General features: G+C 44.4%; 1 protein-coding gene across 1 annotated transcript in view; it reads left to right on the top strand.

Moving 5' to 3' along the window:
* UBTD2 (ubiquitin domain containing 2) overlaps positions 1-19,667 on the top strand; it is a 61,139-nt gene that overhangs the window by 35,109 nt on the left and 6,363 nt on the right. The gene's annotated exons all lie outside the window — the stretch shown is intronic.

The following is a 19,667-nucleotide window of genomic DNA, read 5'->3' as shown; positions in this document are numbered from 1 at the left end:
GCTGGGGAGTGTGTAAGGACTGACAGAGGCTTGCAGATACAGGTTCTGGCCTAGCTGATGCTGCAAAAATGAAATTGCTTTTTTATTCCGGAAACCTATAGGAAAGGGAGGAAAAAAACACATTTCTTCTTAATACTGCGTTCAGCCTGATATCTCACTTTTCTAACCTGTGTGAAGAAGACTCTAACCAGTGTAATTTTTCTAATGGGTGCCTTTTACTGTCTTCTGCGGTTAAAAATAGCACGTAAGAAGTATTAAATAAATAAATAAGCTTGTGGGATGGGCTTAGCACTTATCTATCTTGGGTGCCTCTGTGGGATGTATTTAAAAATAGAAATAATGTTATCACCAATTTATACTTTTTTTTCCTGATGTCTTAAAGTAGCACATCCTCAGTATTTTATTAATGAGTCTATTTAAATTTAATGAAGAACAGTTTTACATACTTCTCAGCTATCAAAAAGGAAATGTTGGAGTGTGTAGTATTTTATTAGGGTCTGCACCAGATGTTAGTGTTGAGTTGAACTTGTCCTGAAAGTAGTTAATATTAATTGGAATCTGTCTGAGGTTAAGTGAAGTTTTTAAATTTCAGGATGGACGCTTAATCTGCTGTAGCATAGTTACCAGTATATTGGATTTAACTCTTTTAATGCTGTTTGGACGATAAAAGGGCCTCTCTGTCAAGCAGTGGCTTTGTGCTCGGGAGTAGTCAACTTCTCTGTGCCCTAAAATACAGCCCCCGTAGCTTGCAGCGTGCCTTTCCAGTGAGCAGTCTTGCAGCGCTGGCTCTTTGTGCGCAAGCAGAACTGTCACATTTGCTGTGTGTAACACTTGAGATCATGGGAAGTGGGGATGTGAGTATTTAACTTCAATGCTGGAGAAAAGGAGGTGAAATTAATGAAATGTTCTTGCTGTGAATAGAGCATTTTCTTCCCCTTTGGGTGAAATTTTCAACAGAAAAACACAGAAAAAACCCTAAGTCAACAGCAGTGGTATAGAGGAAAGAATGCTTCAACTCTGCTGTATACCCCACCCCAGTCCAAACACAAATTCCTAATTCCAGCAAAACCCTTTTTTCCGTATTGAGCTGTAACCGCGCCTCACGCTGTGATATTTGCTGCCTTCAGGCCCGACGTTTCCCTGCACTAGAGAGCAGCTTTTAATGGCTGTGCCTGCAGCGCCGCGTCCCTCCGTGCGCGGCCTCCCCTTTGTGCGCGCAGGGCTTTCGGAGGCTGTTGCTGTCGGAAAGGACACGGTACATCACTCCATCTACCTGCCGTCCCTCGGTGCTGAGCAGTTTCTCCGTGCAGCTCTGTGGTTCAGTAGACCATCAGGATGCACATGCTCCTTACGGAGCAGGCTGGGGTTTGTTTTTCTTTAGTACTTCTCCAGTACTGTGTGAGCACTTACTAGTTGTGCTCAAGACGTTTACCCTCTGCTCTGTTGAAAACTCTTTTTTGTTTGTAAATGAAGGGTTTCACGCTGTTGCTCAAGACCTTGGGAGCGCAAGGGGAAGGGGAGAGAATGCACTAGCTGAAGCTGATGGAACGGTGTGATCGGGATAATCGGGAGAGCAGCCCACAGCACGGGTGCGTTTGGCAAGGTGTCAGGGCTGCTCTTAGCATTGATTGCATTCCTCGTGCAAGAAGTCCTGAGGAGGTATTTATACTGCATAGGTAAATCACTGGGAGCATTGGAAAACTTCTGCTCCCTGCTGCAGCTGGTATTTCACCTTCTCTCCTTGATCTCAAAGTAAATCAGAAGAGTTATTGAAGCTTTTTTGGAAACGAAAGCTGTGTCTGTGCTCAGAAGCGTTGGACGGGCACACGGGTTATTGATGGTGGGCATCAGTGTGCTTTATTGCTGCCTGGCGCTAATGGACTGTTCTTACGTTACCTTTATTAGGATGGTCGTTTATTAACTTTGTTCAGTGGATGGTGTTACCCGGTTTCCAGCCTTCCTGAGATTATTCTGATATTTGGGGAAATTTCAGGCTGACGCGTTTTGCCCTTACTCTAACTTCTCTTCTGCCACAGTTTTATGAAAAGTTTACACAGCAACGTCACGCTGGTGCAAGAAATACAGGATTTGTCTAAAGCGGTTGTCCCCAGTGTTTGAGATTGGATGGACAACACAGTCTGTACTGGCGGTAGAGGCAAACCGTAGGCAAAATACCACTTTCTTCTTCCTTGCGGGGCTGAGGAATACGATAATGATGGGAAAGATGAGCAGTAGATGCCATCGATTCATGTTAGTCATCCCAACCAGCCTCATCCTTGCTTTAAGGAGAGGGGAGGGTGTGCAGATCCTCAAGTGCCAGAGTCCTTTTAAGGCTGTATCAGCCATTAGTGTCTGTGCTGCTTCATATTAATTTAATAAAAAGTATCATATATCACAGGTGTATAAACTGGTTGGTATTAAAGCCAGATCCTATATCAGAAGAGAGTTTCCTTATAGCATCCAGGAGTGAAATTGGACTCTTTTTTTTCCGAAGTCAAGTAGAAGCGTGGTCTCTACTTCAAATGATTAGGTATGAATTTTATTCTTTTGCAGACTTTGTGCATCACCTTTTAGAAAATACATCTGCTGTGGTGTTTTTACCTATTAAATGGGAATATCTGCCAAACTCTTGGCTCTTTTGTGAGTGTTAAGGCTTCTCATGTCACATGCCTGACCTTTATTAACATCCGAGAGGTGCTGCATGTGAATGCCAGTGGTGGGATGCTACTGTAAATGAGCTTTCTGCAGCGGGCCCTGGGCATCCATCTCATCTACTGATTTTCCAGGCTCCCACAACAGTAATCACTAAAAGGGAGCTGCCGGCCATAAATGGGAAAGGAAGCAGTGCAAGGTAGTCTCAGGCTCTCAGGAGTTAGTCTTTAAACCTGTACAATAATTCGGAAATACCTACAACAAAATTATGTAGTAGATATTTAACACTGACCGTTTAATGTATGTCTCACTTAAAATAAGTAGCTCCAGAAAGGGAACTCTGTAACTTTTGCAGTGTGATGGCTGTATTGGACTTAACTGTTGTATTGATGAATCTGTGGTTGAGAGAATCTGTACCGTAAATTTCGCCCTGACAATCGTTAGTGTTTTAAATGGAATCTGCTTCTGTAAATTGCTGCCTGTTAAGGCGCAAGATCCGTGTGTTTTTCTCCCACTGTTGTCTGCAAGCTGCTGTATCCACTGCTGAGGCTTTGCGAGGGGCTTAAGGCTGTAGGAATTGCTTTCTCAGTAGCTCATTTGTCTGAAGAGGCTTTTTAATTGTCATTGGCAAAATATTTTTTTCTGTAATGTATTACGTTGTCTGCACACATGAAACATTGTTGAACAATGTGGTTTTGTATGTGGATACAGAATGCTCGGTCAGGTTTTTCTGACGCCTCTTTAAAACGGTAGTGAATGGTATTTTGGTGACTCTGGCTGTCTAATTTTAGATTTCAGCAGAGTTATGAAAGCTTTGGGAGGTCCGACTATCAAAGCGTATCTGTCAATATGATCAGCAGTAGTACTGAGATGAGCATGCAGGCTGTAAAAGTTAAGGAAACCCCAAAATCTTTCTGTAGTGAATATCATAAAATTTACAGTTGAGGCTACTAGTTTTTTGCTTTTTGGTTTGGGTTGGGTTTTTGTGTACACTAAACTCTGCCCAGCAGAAAGCAGTTCTTAGTGTGAGGGGAGGTTTTTCCGTTTTGTTTTTACCTCAATTAAAAAAATACCAAAACCAAGAGATTAAAACCCCCAAATTGCAGGTGCCTTGGAAGGAGCTGGGCTAGCCGCTGTTAGCGCTGAGGATGCGAGTCTGCATTAGGAGGGTGCTTGTACTTTGGTTTTTCTTCTACACATCAGTGTCTATTTTTAAAAGTAGCTGACATCAAGTTCCCTCCGTAGGTTTATCTTTGCTAAAATGGTTAGTGAGTACATTGAGTCTAGCTTTTACAAGACTGCACCCAAACTGTTTTGGTACCTTCCTGCCGCCGCGTGTGCACAGCACTGGTAGATGCTCTGGAGAAGGGCTGCCCGCTCAGGGGAGAGCTGCCGTCCCAGTGTCGGTGGTGCCTCTCGTGTTTGGGCTGCTCCAGTTGTCGCAGTCTCATCATCTCATGACTCTGAAGCACGGACACGGCGTGAGGACGCAACAAGTGTGAAAAGAAATGCTGCCGTCCAACAGGTTGGGCACCTGCTCTAGGCTCCTGTGAAGCGGTGGGGGAGACCAACTCATCTTCAAAATCCATTTCATGGAACAACTTTGTATATGCTCCTTCTGCCCTCTTTGTCCTCAGAAAGTACCTCCTGCCGACGAGAAATCTCAGAAATGCTCTGGCGGTTTCACTTCTGCTCAGGCACAGTAATTGCTTTTTCTTTAGAAGACTTCATCTAAATTGGGGATGTTCAACCAGTGGCCTCCAGGCCGTGTGCTCCCTGCTCACACACCGAACTCAACCGACTTCTCCCCACTTCCCAGTGGCTGCTCCTCCTCCGCGGCTGTCTCTTGCCTCTGTGCTTCTTGGCATTTTCTCTCTCCGTTGTTGAGCTGGCATGCCTGCAAAGATGCCTTATTGCTCTTGGGAAATGCCTTTTTCCTGGGAGGAACGCGTGCACGCCGTGCTGGGGAAGGGCAGATGCGCTGTGCCTGCGATGCTGCCCTGCTCCGCGAGCAAAGTCCTTATAATTTAGACTCAAATCAAAAAATATCCCTTTGCTCTGCAGTTCTCGCTGTTGAAGACTGGCCAGATACTTAGAAGGTCTAGCAAGTTGTCTAGTAAAATGAAGAGAACTGTTTTATTTTTGCTTTTGATCCATGTGAAATTAAAGAAGACAAAAGTCAATTATTACAGCAATTACTTCAGCTTTTACTGTCCTTTGGAAAAGGAACTGAGGATTCAAAATGTAGATGCAAACTACAAAATGTTTAAATCTTTTCTAAAGCCTTGTTTCACATTCTCTTTTACCACTTTCTGTTGTCGTTTGGTTTAACGGCGCTGTCAAGTCCGTAAAGCCTCATCACATGACTGTTGCACAATTGGCAGCTTTAGCTGCATTTTTCTTTTTAAACTGGAGCTTCAAGGAGGAGATATTCAGTTTATAAATATGACTGTGAAAACAGCTCTTCCCGGCTGAAAATACAGCATGTTATTTCAGTTTCTGGATGCTTAAAGCAGTACATTTGTTTACCTTCACACCGAAGAAGTTCGCAGCATTAATTTATAGACTATAGTGCAGTAGAAACACCTTCTTTCACAGTAACCACTTCAGAGCTGGGAGTTGAAAGCTTTGGAGAAACCTTTGATTTGGTTTTTATGCTTCAGTGGCGTTGTGAATGCTTATGCTCTTGAGTACTTTCCCCATTTCCCTTTTGAAAGCCTTCTAGGGGAGAGGGGCAAGGGAGTTAATGCGAATAACCCCATCCTGCATTGACCTGGAGTCTCACAGCCAGTTGGGTTTGCTCTTCAGTGGGGTTTTGTCTTGTCTTCGCTCTGGTTTTTACTTCGAAAGGACCCATGCAAAGCAGAGTGTTACTGTGAAGCTGCCTGTGAAGCACAAAATATACTGAAGAAGATAAACCCTTGTTTTTATGTGTAGTCGTGTAAAAGATTGCTTTCCTAAGCAGCAAAGCTAGCTGCTGCTGATTTCTTTCATTTGATATAATTTCGTGGATTGTTTTTGCTCGAGTCGGAGGAGGGATGCAGGGGAGCAGGGAGGCAATGTGTACAGCAGGATGGGGGAAGTACTGAGAACTGAGGACTTCAGTGAGGGTGTTCAGCGTTTCTTTCAGGTATGAGAGGCAGCACAGAAGAAGGCAGAATGCATATTCTCAGTCTGGGAGAGCAGTGGTAGAGCGGAGTTTCCATCCCAATGCTGGCCGGGGGCCGTGGACCCTGAACACTTGAAGCTGCGGAGCAAGCCTGAGCAGGTTGCCTGCTTCCCTTTATACAACCTCCTTGTTCCCCCTCCCCATCGCTGGGGCCGCAGGATGCTGAGCAGGGGCAGTGTACATTTTTGCATTTAAAGTGCTCTTTGCCCCAATGTTGGGTTGCTTTTGACGTTCATCAGTTCCTCCATCCAGTCTATAAGACAGCTGCAAGCACCTATAGCAGGGCGATTCAATGGGTATTGCAACAGCAGGAATGAGTGGGAGCTGGGCAACTGCTAGGATGCTTTTCGTGCTCAGAAAAATATCCATGCATCCACAGCCTCGGCAGCGGTGGGATGGGACCATTTATGAAGGGCCTTTACTTTCACAGCCGGTGGCTTGCATGCATTTTAGAAAGAGAAGGTTGTAAAACGGCAGTGATTTTAAAATGCAATGCACGGTGGAGGAACCCTCGTCTACCGCGTAATAAAATGATTCTTAACAGCACCATCAAAGGCGTTATTCATTTCCATCCTCTGCTGGAGAGTTGTGGGCTGGGTGTGACTCCAGGTTTCTGAAGAGCACTGGGGTGTAGCCCCTGCGCCCTGGGAGTTCTGCGCTCCGCTGGGATGCGGTTAGAAGTGAGAGGTAGAAATGCTTGGAGAGTCGTCCATCGCTAGGCGGTCACCATGCAGCTTGTGGCTGAATGAAAACCGTGTGTTTGTATGGTATTTTTCATTAGAAGTGCTCCTTGTGGGAGTGAGCCATTCAAGAGATCCCCTGACTGAAAATTAGAGAAATGCCAATAAATTCTTTTGTAATTGGTGAATTCTATGTGAGAAGGCTGTGTCTGTGGCGCCTACCAGGTGGTGCTCCACAGTGTTGGTGTTTCTCTTGTTCTTAAGGAAGCAAATAACAGCCGGGCTAACGTTTGGCCAATATTGCTGTTCTTTCTGCATTGCAACCGCTGTGCATAGTGTGTGGTGGAAAGCTGAGCACAGAGATGTCTGAGTGGAGAAGGAGGAGAAATTACAATAGCTAATCAATGAGGCAATTGAAGATAATCGTTGGAATTGGGTTAGCGTATCACTGCTGGAGGTACTGTTATTCTAATGGCGCACCCCTGTCTGTTATTTTAATTTTGTTTGATTTGCAGATCATTATGCGGGATCTCTTACTCTTTCCTCCCATTTGCTTTAAGCTAAGATGCTTGGGCCAGTACCCAGACACGGGTGAGTGAGTACGTGTATTCACGATGTAAAATGCACCTTGTGCTGCTTTAAAGCAAAGAGCTACCGTGGAAGATAGTGAGAAGACCCATCTCTTTTTGGGAATTACTTTAATTTCCTTACCATAGCCGCCTTTAGCGCCTGCGGCACCGTGACGTGTGTGATTCTGCAGCTGCTGTTGGGTGTTTTCCGCAGGAATGGTACAAGCTCTCTCTGCCGTCCCGCGTGGAGCGTGTTGGTGCTAGTGAAGGACACGTTAACGCTGTTGTGCTTCACCAGACTCCTCCTAACCTTGAAACAGAGTCTGTTTTCTCAAAAGCCTCTCCAGTCCAGAGCTACAATTGAGATGATGCTTTCCGTCATTTCTTCTGTGGTTAATATTTATAAATAGGCGCACAACATCCTTTCTGAGGGATGCTGGATTTCCATGTTTTCTTCAAATGCAGCATTGAATCACATCATCAAGATATATAGCAGTTGTGGATGGCTGAAATATTTATATATCTAAGTGCAGGTTAGAAACTATCAACCCTTCAAATAAAAACCCACTTATGGCTACATCCTACAGTTGTTTTCCTTAAATATTTTTAACTTCTCTTGTTTTTTGAAAGGTATTTTGAGGAGCTTCGTCAACGTAATTGCTTGGACTCTTCTCAAGTCTCTTCCCCTGGTAGCATATGCCCGTCTGTTTCCTGTCTTTGGTTTCGGTTTGCCTTTTCTGGTGTGGTGAGGATGATTGTACAACACTGTTTTCAGAACTGCATGGGTTTTTTTTAAACCATTAATGCGTGACCAGGAAAGCACAGCTAACTCGTTTAAGGGAAAAAAACCCAAAACAAACCAACCCAAACAAACCAAGATTGACTCTACATGATGGCCATTAAATGCTCAAAATAGATGTGGACTCATGACAAAAGGAGGTCTCAAATTCTTCATATAAGAAGCTGCAAACTGTTTGTTAATCTACATGTTGCAGATCTTCCAGAGAGGAATTATGTGTGCTTTAAGTGAATTCTATTCCTCTGGTATCTGATAGTGGTCAGGACATGAAGTCTAGTTTATTAGATACTCCACAGAAGTGGACGTTTACTCCATCATTGGCTGCTTACAGCGGTTAAACTGGGTATCTCCTTCATCTGCCTTTCTGTCTGCTAGTAAAATGAGAAAAAGAAATATGAAGTGTTTAAAATGCATTCCTCATTGAAAACTTCAGTGTAAGCCAGTGAGAGCCCCCTGGATGCTGCCTTCTATGTGAAAAGGTGACCTTCAGAGGTGCTAATGCTTGCTTCTGTGATTGACACAGAGCATTTTGCCCTAAAATTGGTGTTCCTGAAGGAACTGGTGCCCTTCAAAGGGCCCGAGTTTGATAAACGAGGGTCTCAGCCAGGCCTTGAGTGTCTCGCTTGCTCCTTGCCTATGGATTCGTCCTGCTCCTCCTCCACGGTCCCTAGTTGACAGTGACTAGGACATTTGTCATCTTTCTGTGTTTTGGCTTCAGGTATTTAAATAATAGGAAGATGGTAATTTTTCTACGAGACCGAGGCAAGATAGTCATGATCAGAAGTGTCTAGTGGCAGGAGAAGGCTTCTCCCTAGGGCAACTTTTTAGGGCCAGGGAATGGCTGTGGAAGGTCCCATCTGGGCTAGTACAGAGAGCCTGGGCAGTACTCTCTAGCCTGGTAGTGAGCCAAAAGGAGGTATTTTAAACACTTTTAAATCTTCCACAACCTCGTTTGGTAGATACCTTGGGACGGGGATGGCAACTTCAAGTCATTACAGGGCTTAAGAGACTGTGTTACTTAGAGATTTTCCTTGGGAAATGGAGGAGAAAACTGAATGTCTTCAGCACTTAGCAGGCTGGTGAGGGTGTATTGGAGTACGACAAAAGCATCGGATAGATAGATAGATACCAGCTTCATCTGGCGAAATACAGTTTTGCCAGTAAGGGGAAAAAATACTAATTTCTAAGAAACTTTATTTTTTTCCTTAGCACTAGTGTGCCTTGTGATAGCTTAAAAGGGTTAAAACAATAAGAGACTTCTAAATTGTAACTTGAAAGAGGCTGAGTTTGTTGAGACCTAGAGCTGGTCGTTGCTTTTTGCTGGCGATTATCACTGAGAAGTGGAACAGGCTTTGCTTTTTTGTTGTCACGCTTCTGATCCGAATGCAGAGCCTAGCACCGAGCAAGCACAAGCCATGTGTGGTTCATAGCCTTAGTGCAAAGAAAACTTGCAGCAAAATAAAGTGTGTGTTTCCATGTGTGCTTGGACTACTTGTTATTATACAGAAATAACGAAAACTCAGAGCTGCCTTTATTTGTTCTGTAGCAATCAAGCGGGGATTTTGTAGAAGGTTGTAGCTGCAGCAAGGCCTCGAATTTTTAACCTGTCTGGGCTCTCACGGTCTGTGGAAATCCCCAAAGCCTCTTCTGGGCACGTGTTTAGCGTGTGATGCAGCTCTAACATGCAATCTTCTATGTTTATGCTTAATCAATACATTTTTTTCTCTTTTATTTTAAATAAGGTAACCCTGAAGGAACAGCATCTTGGAGGTGCAGAGCACATTACATGGGATAAAGCAACGCTACAGCCTTCTGTTGCTTCAGATCTGTCCTGGAGCCTTCTTTAATCCCCTCCACCCCCACTTTTTTAAACAGCCTTGTGTTGTAGTTTTATTTTAGGATGTAAGTGCTAATGTGGGATTGTGTCAGTTTGCCTGACCTCCCTGGAGCCTTTAACGTTTTTGCTGGTTATCCGTGGAGACTGAGCGTGCAAATGAATGACATCCATGCTCATTAAGAGGTCTTTGAGTGTCAACACAGGGATACAGGCAGGTTTGGGAGCAGTAAGAAAAAAATGGTACAGGGCAAATTTTTGACCAGGTCATTCTGTGCTTTCTTTTCACCCCCTGTTGCATATAGGTAGGTTAAGGGGAGAGCTGTTGTTTAGTCTTAGAAAGTAGTTTTCCACACCCTTTTCTCCTTGCAAACTGATGTGGGACTTCTCTGCACTCCGTGAAAGCCAGTATTTCCTTTTGTGTTTGGTCTAAGGTGTTGTCACAGCTGCTCTGTTGGCTGAAGCTATAATAAGTGCTATCTCAAGCCGAATTTCCATCTATATCCCTTCAAGCTCAGATTAAACTCAGTCTCAAATATCATTTTGCTGCCCAGAGAGGAGGCATTGTGGTGGGCAGGGGGTTGTTTGAAGGTCAAGCGCACTGATGCTGGTTGTACAATGGAGATGGAGAAGCTCAAATTGCTGCGGTCACTAGTTGCTAATGGAACCTCCCTGCATAGGGCAGGACTTAGTGTGGTCAGACTCTGCCTTCTCCGCTTGAGAAGCAAAAGGACGTGAGTGGGGTTTTTTGGTTTTTTTTTTTTTTGAGGTAGCTACAAGAGTCAGTCCAAGGTAGAACAATCAGTTAAGGACAAGTGGATTGTACTTAATGAGATTAGTCTAAAGCAAAGGTAAAGTTATCTTTGGAAAGGAGTGCAGCAGGCTCTGGCTTATTTGTCGGATGATGTAGTGGTCCGCGTTGATGACTAGTGTCCTGCTGATCATAGCTAAAGGAAAATCCTCTTAAAGGTAAATGCAAATAGCTTAGCAGTTACCTTGTCTTCCAGAAGTAACTGGAAATAGCAAAGTAGTTTGTCATGTTAGGAAAGTGAGACTGAATAGTTATGTTTCTTATATGGTTATTATGCGAGCAGTGCTCCTGTAATGGACTAGGAGTCTAGTTTAGGATTAACAGAACTTCTGCAAACAAATGGCATCTTCTCTTCTCCTGTTTTGTGAAAGAGTAAAGCGTTTGTACCTCTAGAGCCAGTATGCTATGGTTTCTGGGGGCCTTTCTGCAACATCATAGTCAAACCTCCATGACTTCTGCATCAGGAGACTGATACAAGTCTCTTTTAGGAGAGTAGAGGAAAAGCTTTTTAGACCTCCAAAGAAAGCAAAAACTGCTTAAGTCTTTGTGGTTGGCAAGAAAAAGGAAAATCTCTATTAGTTCCATAAAATGCTGTTGTTAACCTCCCATTTGGTTTACCGTTTTAACCATGTTAGTCGTAGGATTTCGGATGCCGAGTGCTAGGTATTCACTCTTGCTTCACGGGAACAGCAGAGTGGTTAAAAATTCAGTGGTGGTAAAAGCAGTGACAACTTCTGTAAATCCGAGTTCGGCTCCGGTGCGTCCTCGCGCTGAATCATGGAATCACGGAATCTTCAGAGTTGGAAGGGACCTCTAGAGATCATCTAGTCCAACTCCCCTGCTAGAGCAGGATTGCCCAGAGCACATTACTCAGGACTGCATCCAGGCGGGTCTTGAAAATCTCCAGGGAAGGGGACTCCACACCCTCCCTGGGCAGCCTGTTCCAGTGCTCTGTCACCCTCACCGTAAAGAAGTTTTTCCGTGTATTTGAACGGAACTTCCTATGTTCTAGCTTGTGCCCATTGCCCCTTGTCCTGTCGCTGGGAACCATTGAAAAGAGCCTGGCTCCGTCCTCCTTAAACCCACCCTTTAGGTACTTGTAAACATTAATCAGGTCCCCCCTCAACCTTCTCTTCTCCAGGCTAAAGAGTCCCAGCTCTTTCAGCCTTTCCTCATAAGGGAGGTGCTCCAGTCCCATAATCATCTTGGTTGTCCTACGCTGGACTCGCTCCAGTAGTTCCCTGTCCCTCTTGAACTGGGGAGCCCAAAACTGGACACAGTACTCCAGTTGTGGCCTCACCAGTGCAGAGTTGAGGGGGAGAATGACCTCCCTCGACCTACTGGCCACAGTCTTCCCTATGCAGCCCAGGATGCCATTGGCCTTCCTGGCGACAAGGGCACACTGCTGGCTCATGGATAATTTGCTGTCTACCAGGACCCCCAGGTCCTTCTCCTCAGAGCTGCTTCCCAGCAGGTCCGCCCCTAACCTATACTGGTGTTTGGCATTCTTCCTTCCCAGGTGCAGGACCCTACACTTGCTTTTGTTGAACCTCATTAGGTTCTTCTCTGCCCAGCTCTCCAGCCTGTCCAGGTCACGCTGGATGGCAGCACGGCCCTCCGGAGTGTCGGCCACCCCTCCCAGCTTGGTATCATCAGCAAACTTGCTGAGGATACTCTCTGTCCCCTCATCCAGGTCATTAATGAATATATTGAACAAATATATTGAACAGGTGACCTGGTCACTTTAAACATTGCCAAGTTTGCTGTCTGTGCAGGGCTATGATGCAGGCTCAGATGACTGTGATACTGGGCTTGCTTTTATTTCTCCCAATCCCCCCGCCCCCTTTAGGAAGGTGGATAATGGAGAACAGCAAATGTAAATGAAGAGGGTATATACAGAAGCTCTTTTAACAACCAGATTTTCTTTATTTAATTTTTATCTAAGAAGCCTGTCTAGACAGGCATCTATTTTAATGACATGCAAAGCAGAATAGTACATGAATACTTAATTAGTAAAAAGACTTGTCATCTTTGAACCCTGATGTAATGTTTCTTGGAAGCTGTTACCTTCTTGCAGCATTAGATCCAAGTTTTACAGAGTGATACAGAAGTGGCAGTACATATGGTATTGCTAACATGACAACTGCCGAGCGTTAGTACATAATTGACTTTCTCTATCAAACTTGATTTGAATAAAGAACGACACGCTGGTGAATCGGTCTGTTCTGAGTTTGTATCGTGGCAAAAGCCTGCAAGGAAAGCCATGGGGAAACTTGTCATAAAGGATGCTGTGACTGGTTAACCAGCCTCTGAACCCACGGTTGTGGTTAAAATTCACCATCTTCTTGCATTGTTTAGTTCATAGTTGTTATTCAGAGTCCTGGTCCAGTAACAGGCAGTCCTTAGCCATGTTGTGGGTTACAGGTGGGTGCCAGCCCTGTGGCTGTCTTAGTTGTCTGCCACAACCAGAGGAGATGAAAAGCCAATGAACTGCACAGTCTTGTAGGTATTTGTGCTCTAGTAAAACCGTATTAAGGAAGAATTAGCTCTGTTCTCTAAGTTACACGGCTGTCAAGCCTTGAGCTTTCTGGCGTAGGTCCCCTCTTTCTCTGGCAGACAAGCACGGTGGGGCTGCAGATCCCGGTTCTGACAGGATTGACACTGCTGCTGTTGGCGTCAGTGAGGATTTTTAACAGAAATTTTGAGGGTGTTGGTTCATGACCCTGAGCCCCTCTTTCCCACAAGCAGTCTCCTTCCCAAATCGTTCTCTGTCCCCACCGTCCCTCCTCCCATGGCAGCTAATCCCTCTCTTCTCCCTGCCTTGCTCTCCCCCTCCAGCACAGCGGGGACACTGAGGGATGCACGACTACTAACTGCCGCCAAAATTTGAAGAAAAGTGGCTTGCTTATCCAGTGCAGAAATTTCTGTCTTTCAGAAGACTGTGTTAATCTTAGTTATCTTTCACCTTCAGCCTAGATAATTAGTGCTAATGAATTAATTGATGCTGTTGCTCTGATATGGTAAAGGGAGCGGATCAGCGTGTCCAGCGATGCACCTTGCATATTTGCACCAAAATAACCCCCCCCTGCTCCTTCTCCCCAAAATCCACCCCAAAACAAAAGGTTTCTGACAAACGTAGGTAGCACTGGCATGCAGGCAGATTGGCTTTCACTTACAACACGTGGACAGACATAGCTCAGACTGGGTGACGATGGCACGTCCCTCTTAGCCAGCAGATTACTGAGAAGGAGCTGCACAAACCCCTTGTCTCGCTTCGCTGTTCGGCTGCTTCTCGGTTTCTTTGGCAGGTGGGTGCTCAGGCAATGCCATCTCGGATTGCAAGCTTCGCTCCCTGCAGAACTGCTGCCCTCTGGGCTCTGTAGGTACCGGGCGCTGCCCATTCGGTGATAGCGGTTTGGGTTTTCCTCCCCTGTGCCAGCCTGCAGGCGTGAGCTGCAAAACTGGTTTTAAGAATGCTTTGCTCGGGAGATTGCCAGATTGGTTCAGAAACCTGCCCCGCACTAAGGTGAAGTGTGCTTAGTTTGAAGCAGGGTGACTTAGATACACAAGGGGGATCTTTGGCTAGATACTCTTTAAAGTTTTATTACAGCAAAAGCAGCTAGTTGGGATCATTCAGGTTGGAATGGACTTCCAAGAGTTTGCGTAGTCCAACCCTCTGCTGCAAGCAAGTTATTGCCTTGCAGAGCCTTTTCAAACAGCTGAATGTATGTTATTTTATCAGCAATCTTGGCGCCTGGGTGAGCTGGGTTTTCTGAAGAACATCCAAGCAAGGAGAAGAGCATGAGCGGTGCAATAGCTGATTCAGTGAACCAGCTACGAGCTGGTTCTCCTGCCAAAGAACAGGCTGGGAGGATTACAAAGGCAGAGCAGAGTATCTTAATTTTCTCCTTCTTTCCCTTGTTGTAATGCGCAAAGCACAATTCCAGTCTGTCTTGTGCCAGTTGCCGCAAGCGAGAGGGAGCTGGTCCCTGCTCACCAAGCAGATCCTGAAGCACCAGGGATCTCCTGCTGGCTCTGAGAGTTGTTCTCCTTTGTGGAATTGAGCCAGACTGATAATGTTCCCATAATGGAAGAGCTGTTTTTCAGTGAATTTGAAATTAGAATTATTAAATGCTTAATACTTATTATCTACAAAACCCAGTCTTTAAGGAGCTGGAGTAAGCCCTTTATTATAAAGGGAGGCTGAAGATGAGGGCAGAGCTGTGTTGTGGAAGCAGTCGTGCTGCGGCTTAGGAGATGAGCTTGTACCTTTATAAAGGCTTTGTACAGTAGCTTTATGGCAGTTTAAATTTGCATAGCCCATGGAAGTTTAGTGTGGAAGAAGCATGGGAGGGGGCTTATATATGTGGTTTATTATCAAGTGCTTCATCCACACCGTTAATGATTATAGCCGGTTTATTGTTCTCTGTACGTGGTGCAAGGCACAGGCTTGCTCGAGTTCTCCCACGCATTGCCCTCCAGAAAATGGGAGAGCTACAGTTGTTAACTGCAGCATTAAGCCGTTTCAGTCATTATTAAGTTATACAGGGTTTAATGTGAAAGAGCTTTTTTTTTTTTTTTCTATTATCTCCTCCCAGTTTGCGATGGTTGTAGGTGAGCTGGAACAAAGCACTGCGTGTTTTTACTTGTCTCAATCCTGTTCACACACTGAGCAAAGTCACCCTTCACCATTTTTGTGTGCCGTTGACGTCAGTACACGTTTTTTTTTCTTATAAGATCCTGTGTTTCCCAGCCGTGACCTGGAATCAGCGACTAATAAAGATGAAGAGATAGTTCAGCTTTTCTGCCTCAGTCATTGCTCTCTAGGAATTTTTGTACTGCAGCACCCAGAAGACGACCCACATGTTTTGTGATGCCCGTAACGAGTTTCAAACATTAGTGACCTATATCGCATTCAAACCAATAGTCTACAGGTGAAAGCTCTATTATTGCCAATTTATTCAGCAATCCAGGCTCAGCTTGGGTTTGGAATGGAGCTTTTCAGTAAGAAAAACAAATGAACCAGCTGTTCCTTGGGCAAATGTGTTATACACAGACACTTAAGCTCCTTAAATTAGCTACTCTCATTGCAATGCTAGATTTTGTTTTGTGTCGTCTTAATTTTTCATCCTCCAGCAAGGCTGTCCGGGGGATGGGAAGAAGAAATGGAATTCTTTTTAAGTTCTGGGTGTTTCTGAGCAATCCTCCTCAAAATCTTAAAGAAATAGAAGGCAAATCATGAACAGAAAACAAGAAATTTGCTGCTTTTTTCTAAAGAGAATGGTATGCAACTTTAAAGAAATACCAGAATGCCATTAAAATACAATAATACTTTTTATGGTTTTGGATGAGTGTGGTCATATACGCCTGATTTCAATAACTTCTGCGAAAGTTTACCTTTGTGTCATTTAGCTCTCTTAAATTGCTGGTCCTTTCATGTGCAAAAGGACAAGTAAGTCCAAACTCTGAACTGCTATGGGGTGGAAGCAGTGTCTCAACAAGTCCTTTTTTGGTGCTTTCCCTTACCATTCCAGAGGAGTATCTCCATCCTAATCATCTCAGTAACACAAAAGTTTTATGGCCCGCAGGGCAATTAATTTCAAAATGTTCCAGTTCTGTATGCTTGATGATCACAGCTGCTTATTTGTCTGCCTGAAACTCTCAAGCTGTCTCCTACCTGGATAACAACCAACAAGAAGTTCTGCCTCACAGTTCCTTCCAGAATTCCCCAGTCTCCGCGTTCCAACTTTTTGAAATATTAAAATACTCTCATCCACTGTGGTTCTAGCATTGTATCTTCTGTCCTGTCTGACTTGAATCAAGCCTATAAAGTTAACTCCATAACTGTGTTGCAGCGTCGGTACTGAGTGACTCTAGAGCTTGCTCAAAAGTGTAAGTCTTTAACTGGGAAACTCTCACAGTAGTGAATCTATCAGTGAGATCCTCAAAGCTCTCCGTGGGTCACGTGCTATGGCACCATAATTCTGAATGATAGAAAGTTGGAGAGGATTAGGGTTTGGCTGTGTGGATTGGTTTGTTCTGTTATTGGCTTTCCTCAAAAGCAGCTCTTCATGTTGCTACCAAGATGCTTTATTGAAGTCATGTCAACATCTAGAGGAATATTTGAATACACAAAGAATACTCAAGTATATGAAGTATTGATAAGCTTAATTTGTCCTCTCCTCAATATTGTCGTAAGACCTTTTTATAACATCTTGGTCTTTCAGGTACTGTACAGAATCTTCCACCTAAACCTGCCTGCCGGCGATCCTCACCGCTGCTTTCTTCCTGAAATCTGCTCCTTTTACGTGGTCTCGTTGTACGATCCGGCAGTGAAGACTCAAAGTACTGACTCACCCTCTAGTCTTTGGCACCTGAACCTGCTCTGGTTGCCTGATGCTGCACCTGGGCCAGGAAGGGGAAGCAGGGACGGGGTGACCTAGCCCAGCAGGGCTGCGGGAGGGTTGTCCCCGCGCGGCTCCGAGCACCCTGCCTAAGGGGTGCTGCAGGGGAGGGCACAGGGCTGCCTGCCCGAACTGTGAAACCGCTGTTTGCATTGCTTTTTCCTTCTCCAGTTGAAGGGAGGCTGCATCCGTCCTATGCCGTAACTGCCTGGTGAGGACCCATGTTGCCTAGGTAACAGGGAAACCTAAAAAAAAAAAAAAAAAAAAAATTTTCTTTTATTTCTCTGTGTTTTCTTATAAAAGCTTGACGTTCTTTTGGTGCCCCTTCCCGCGGAATAACTTTTGTGGTCCAAGCTGATGTATCTTGCAGGAAGGATCAGAAACATGGTTTTCAATTATAGCAGCAAAATTACGAAGGGTTTTGTAGTTCGGATGTTTGATTCCCTGCGTGTGTTGCGCTGCATAAGGGACACTGCAGCCAGTGCCTCAGTGAAGAGCTGCCATCTGGCTGGTGCGATAGGCCTCGCCGTGGGGGCTGCGGGTAACTCAACCACTTTTTCTCTTCCTTTCCGATAACTTGCGTTTGCCTGCATCGCTTAAAATAGCTCTGCACTCACCGCACCTTTGGTTAACACATTCAGCCATCATCTCGCTTTTGAACTCCAACCAACGTGACGCCCCTTCACCTTTGAGCTTGTTGCCACTTACAACATCTCGAAGGTCATAGCAGAACCCGACCCTCTCCAAAGAGGTAAAGCCTTATAAGGCCCAGTGGGAATTATCTGGCTGAAGAGGACCGGGCTGTGTGTGCACAGCTCTTTGGAGGTGAGGACCAACTCCTGAGCACCTCCTTGGAGCTCTGGTTTGGCCTCCAGCAGGCACAGTGTGCCAGGAATGAGGTGGTGCCGTCGTAAAGTCTTCTGCTTGCAATAGTCATCTTCAGTGCTTTAATCAATATATCCAGCCTTGAAAGCCATTGAGTGCTAGGTAGCAGGACTTGAGAGTCTTTGGGATGTTTTTACCCGTACAAGTGGAAGAACGGGATTACTGGTGAGGTGTGTGGTAACTTGCTACATTAACAATTTGTCATAAACTGTTTCTCAGCCTGGGTTGAAACAGTGCAATTTTTATTGGCAAGAAGTTTTCCCTACTCCGTCTTTTTTTTTTTTTTCCTTTAAAAGACAGACCTCCAAGTTAGCTGCTGTTTCAGAGGATTTTTTTTTTTTAATATTGCTTATCTGATTATGATTAAGCAATCCGGTGTTTATAGCATATGCTTTGACCTTGATGTTAGTTCAGCTGGGCAAGGATATAAATGATGAAGAAATTCCTTAGCAAGCTTACCCCATTGTATTTAAAATTAACTCCTCTATATGCTATTCTAAAAGAGGAGCTTTTAAAGTAAGGCACAAGTTTAGCTGTTCTGGCTAAATTTAAAGGCTGTTGGAAGTTTAGATATTTCCTTTTTTTTTTTTTTTTTTTTTAAAGCAGTAAACTACATCTACTTGTTTCTATGAACTGCGATCCAGAACTTAGTACCGTGACATTTACTAAATCGATCAGGCGTACAGAATGAAATGAACATTGTAAAACAAAATTGAAGTATGGGAATTTCAGGTCTGTAAATCACAAACTACCATGAAAGATACAGATCTAACATGGTTTTGATAAAAGCTAGTTTGCTCTGAGATTCATAAATGAGACAAGACTGTAACGAGTGGTATAACTATTTTTTTTCTGGATTTCCTTTTTTGCTTTATTTTCTCAATAAATCTCAGGGTGCAGCAGCCTTGGTGCTACCTGTACAAACAGAAAAGCCTCCAAAAGCAGCTGCACCTAAAACATTGATCTTTTAGGCAAAGATTTCCTCTGTGTCTTTTCATCAAAACAAATTAGCCTTAAAAAAAGGGGAGCTTTATCTAAACGAAAGAAGATTTCCAGCACAAGATGCTGCTGTCACAATGGGCTGAGTGACACAGTATATCCCCAAGTTATCATTTTATATTGCAGTAATTTTGGTGATCAAATGGCAAAGTTTAAGACAGCTCACTGCCAGCATGAAAAAACCTCCAACGAAAAAAACCACCCTTATTTTCTAACAAGGAGCACTTGGGTGTTGTGTGCAGAACTGCCGAGTCAAAGAGTTTTTTAAATATTCTGTAGCTCAAGGACTTGGCTCCTCTTCAAACATTTCCCACTACAAAAGGATGGGTAATCTCACAAGTGAATGTGCCCCCTCTAGGGGCAAAAATGTGGAAATCTGTTATAGCAGGTAAATTCAAAACGGGGGAGAAGCATTTGCTTTGGAGTGTGAATATCTGGGGGGTTTTAACCCCTGCAGTGATTTTAGGATGCAGCTTCCTCAGCATCTCGGTTTCCCGGCTCGCTGCGAGAGGTGATGTGTGCTGGATGCCGCAGGGCTCTGCTTTCAGCCTGCTCTGAGTTTAACCCTTAAAATGTTATGAAAAACTATTCTTCCAGGGTAGTTCTTGAAATATCTTTATAAAGTGTGTCTTATACCATGAAAAAGTCAGCTTGTATTTGTCACTTCAGTAAGTGTTACGATTCTTGAACTGTTCTGTGCGCGTTGTACCATTTCGGTAAGCAGGAGTGCCGTAGACAAGGCAGCACACGGCTGCCCGGTCGTCTTCAACACAACATCCAGATTATCCCGAGGAACCTCTCAGGAGTCTGGGGAAATAAAATCACTCCTGAAACTTCAGGGCTGTGAATACGGGAGGTACAGATG

This window comes from Rissa tridactyla, chromosome 11 (assembly GCF_028500815.1).
Source record: "Rissa tridactyla isolate bRisTri1 chromosome 11, bRisTri1.patW.cur.20221130, whole genome shotgun sequence".
In the NCBI taxonomy this organism is placed as follows: Eukaryota; Metazoa; Chordata; class Aves; order Charadriiformes; family Laridae; genus Rissa; species Rissa tridactyla.
Note: the sequence above shows the minus strand (reverse complement) of the source record. Positions and strands in the feature narration are given on the sequence as shown.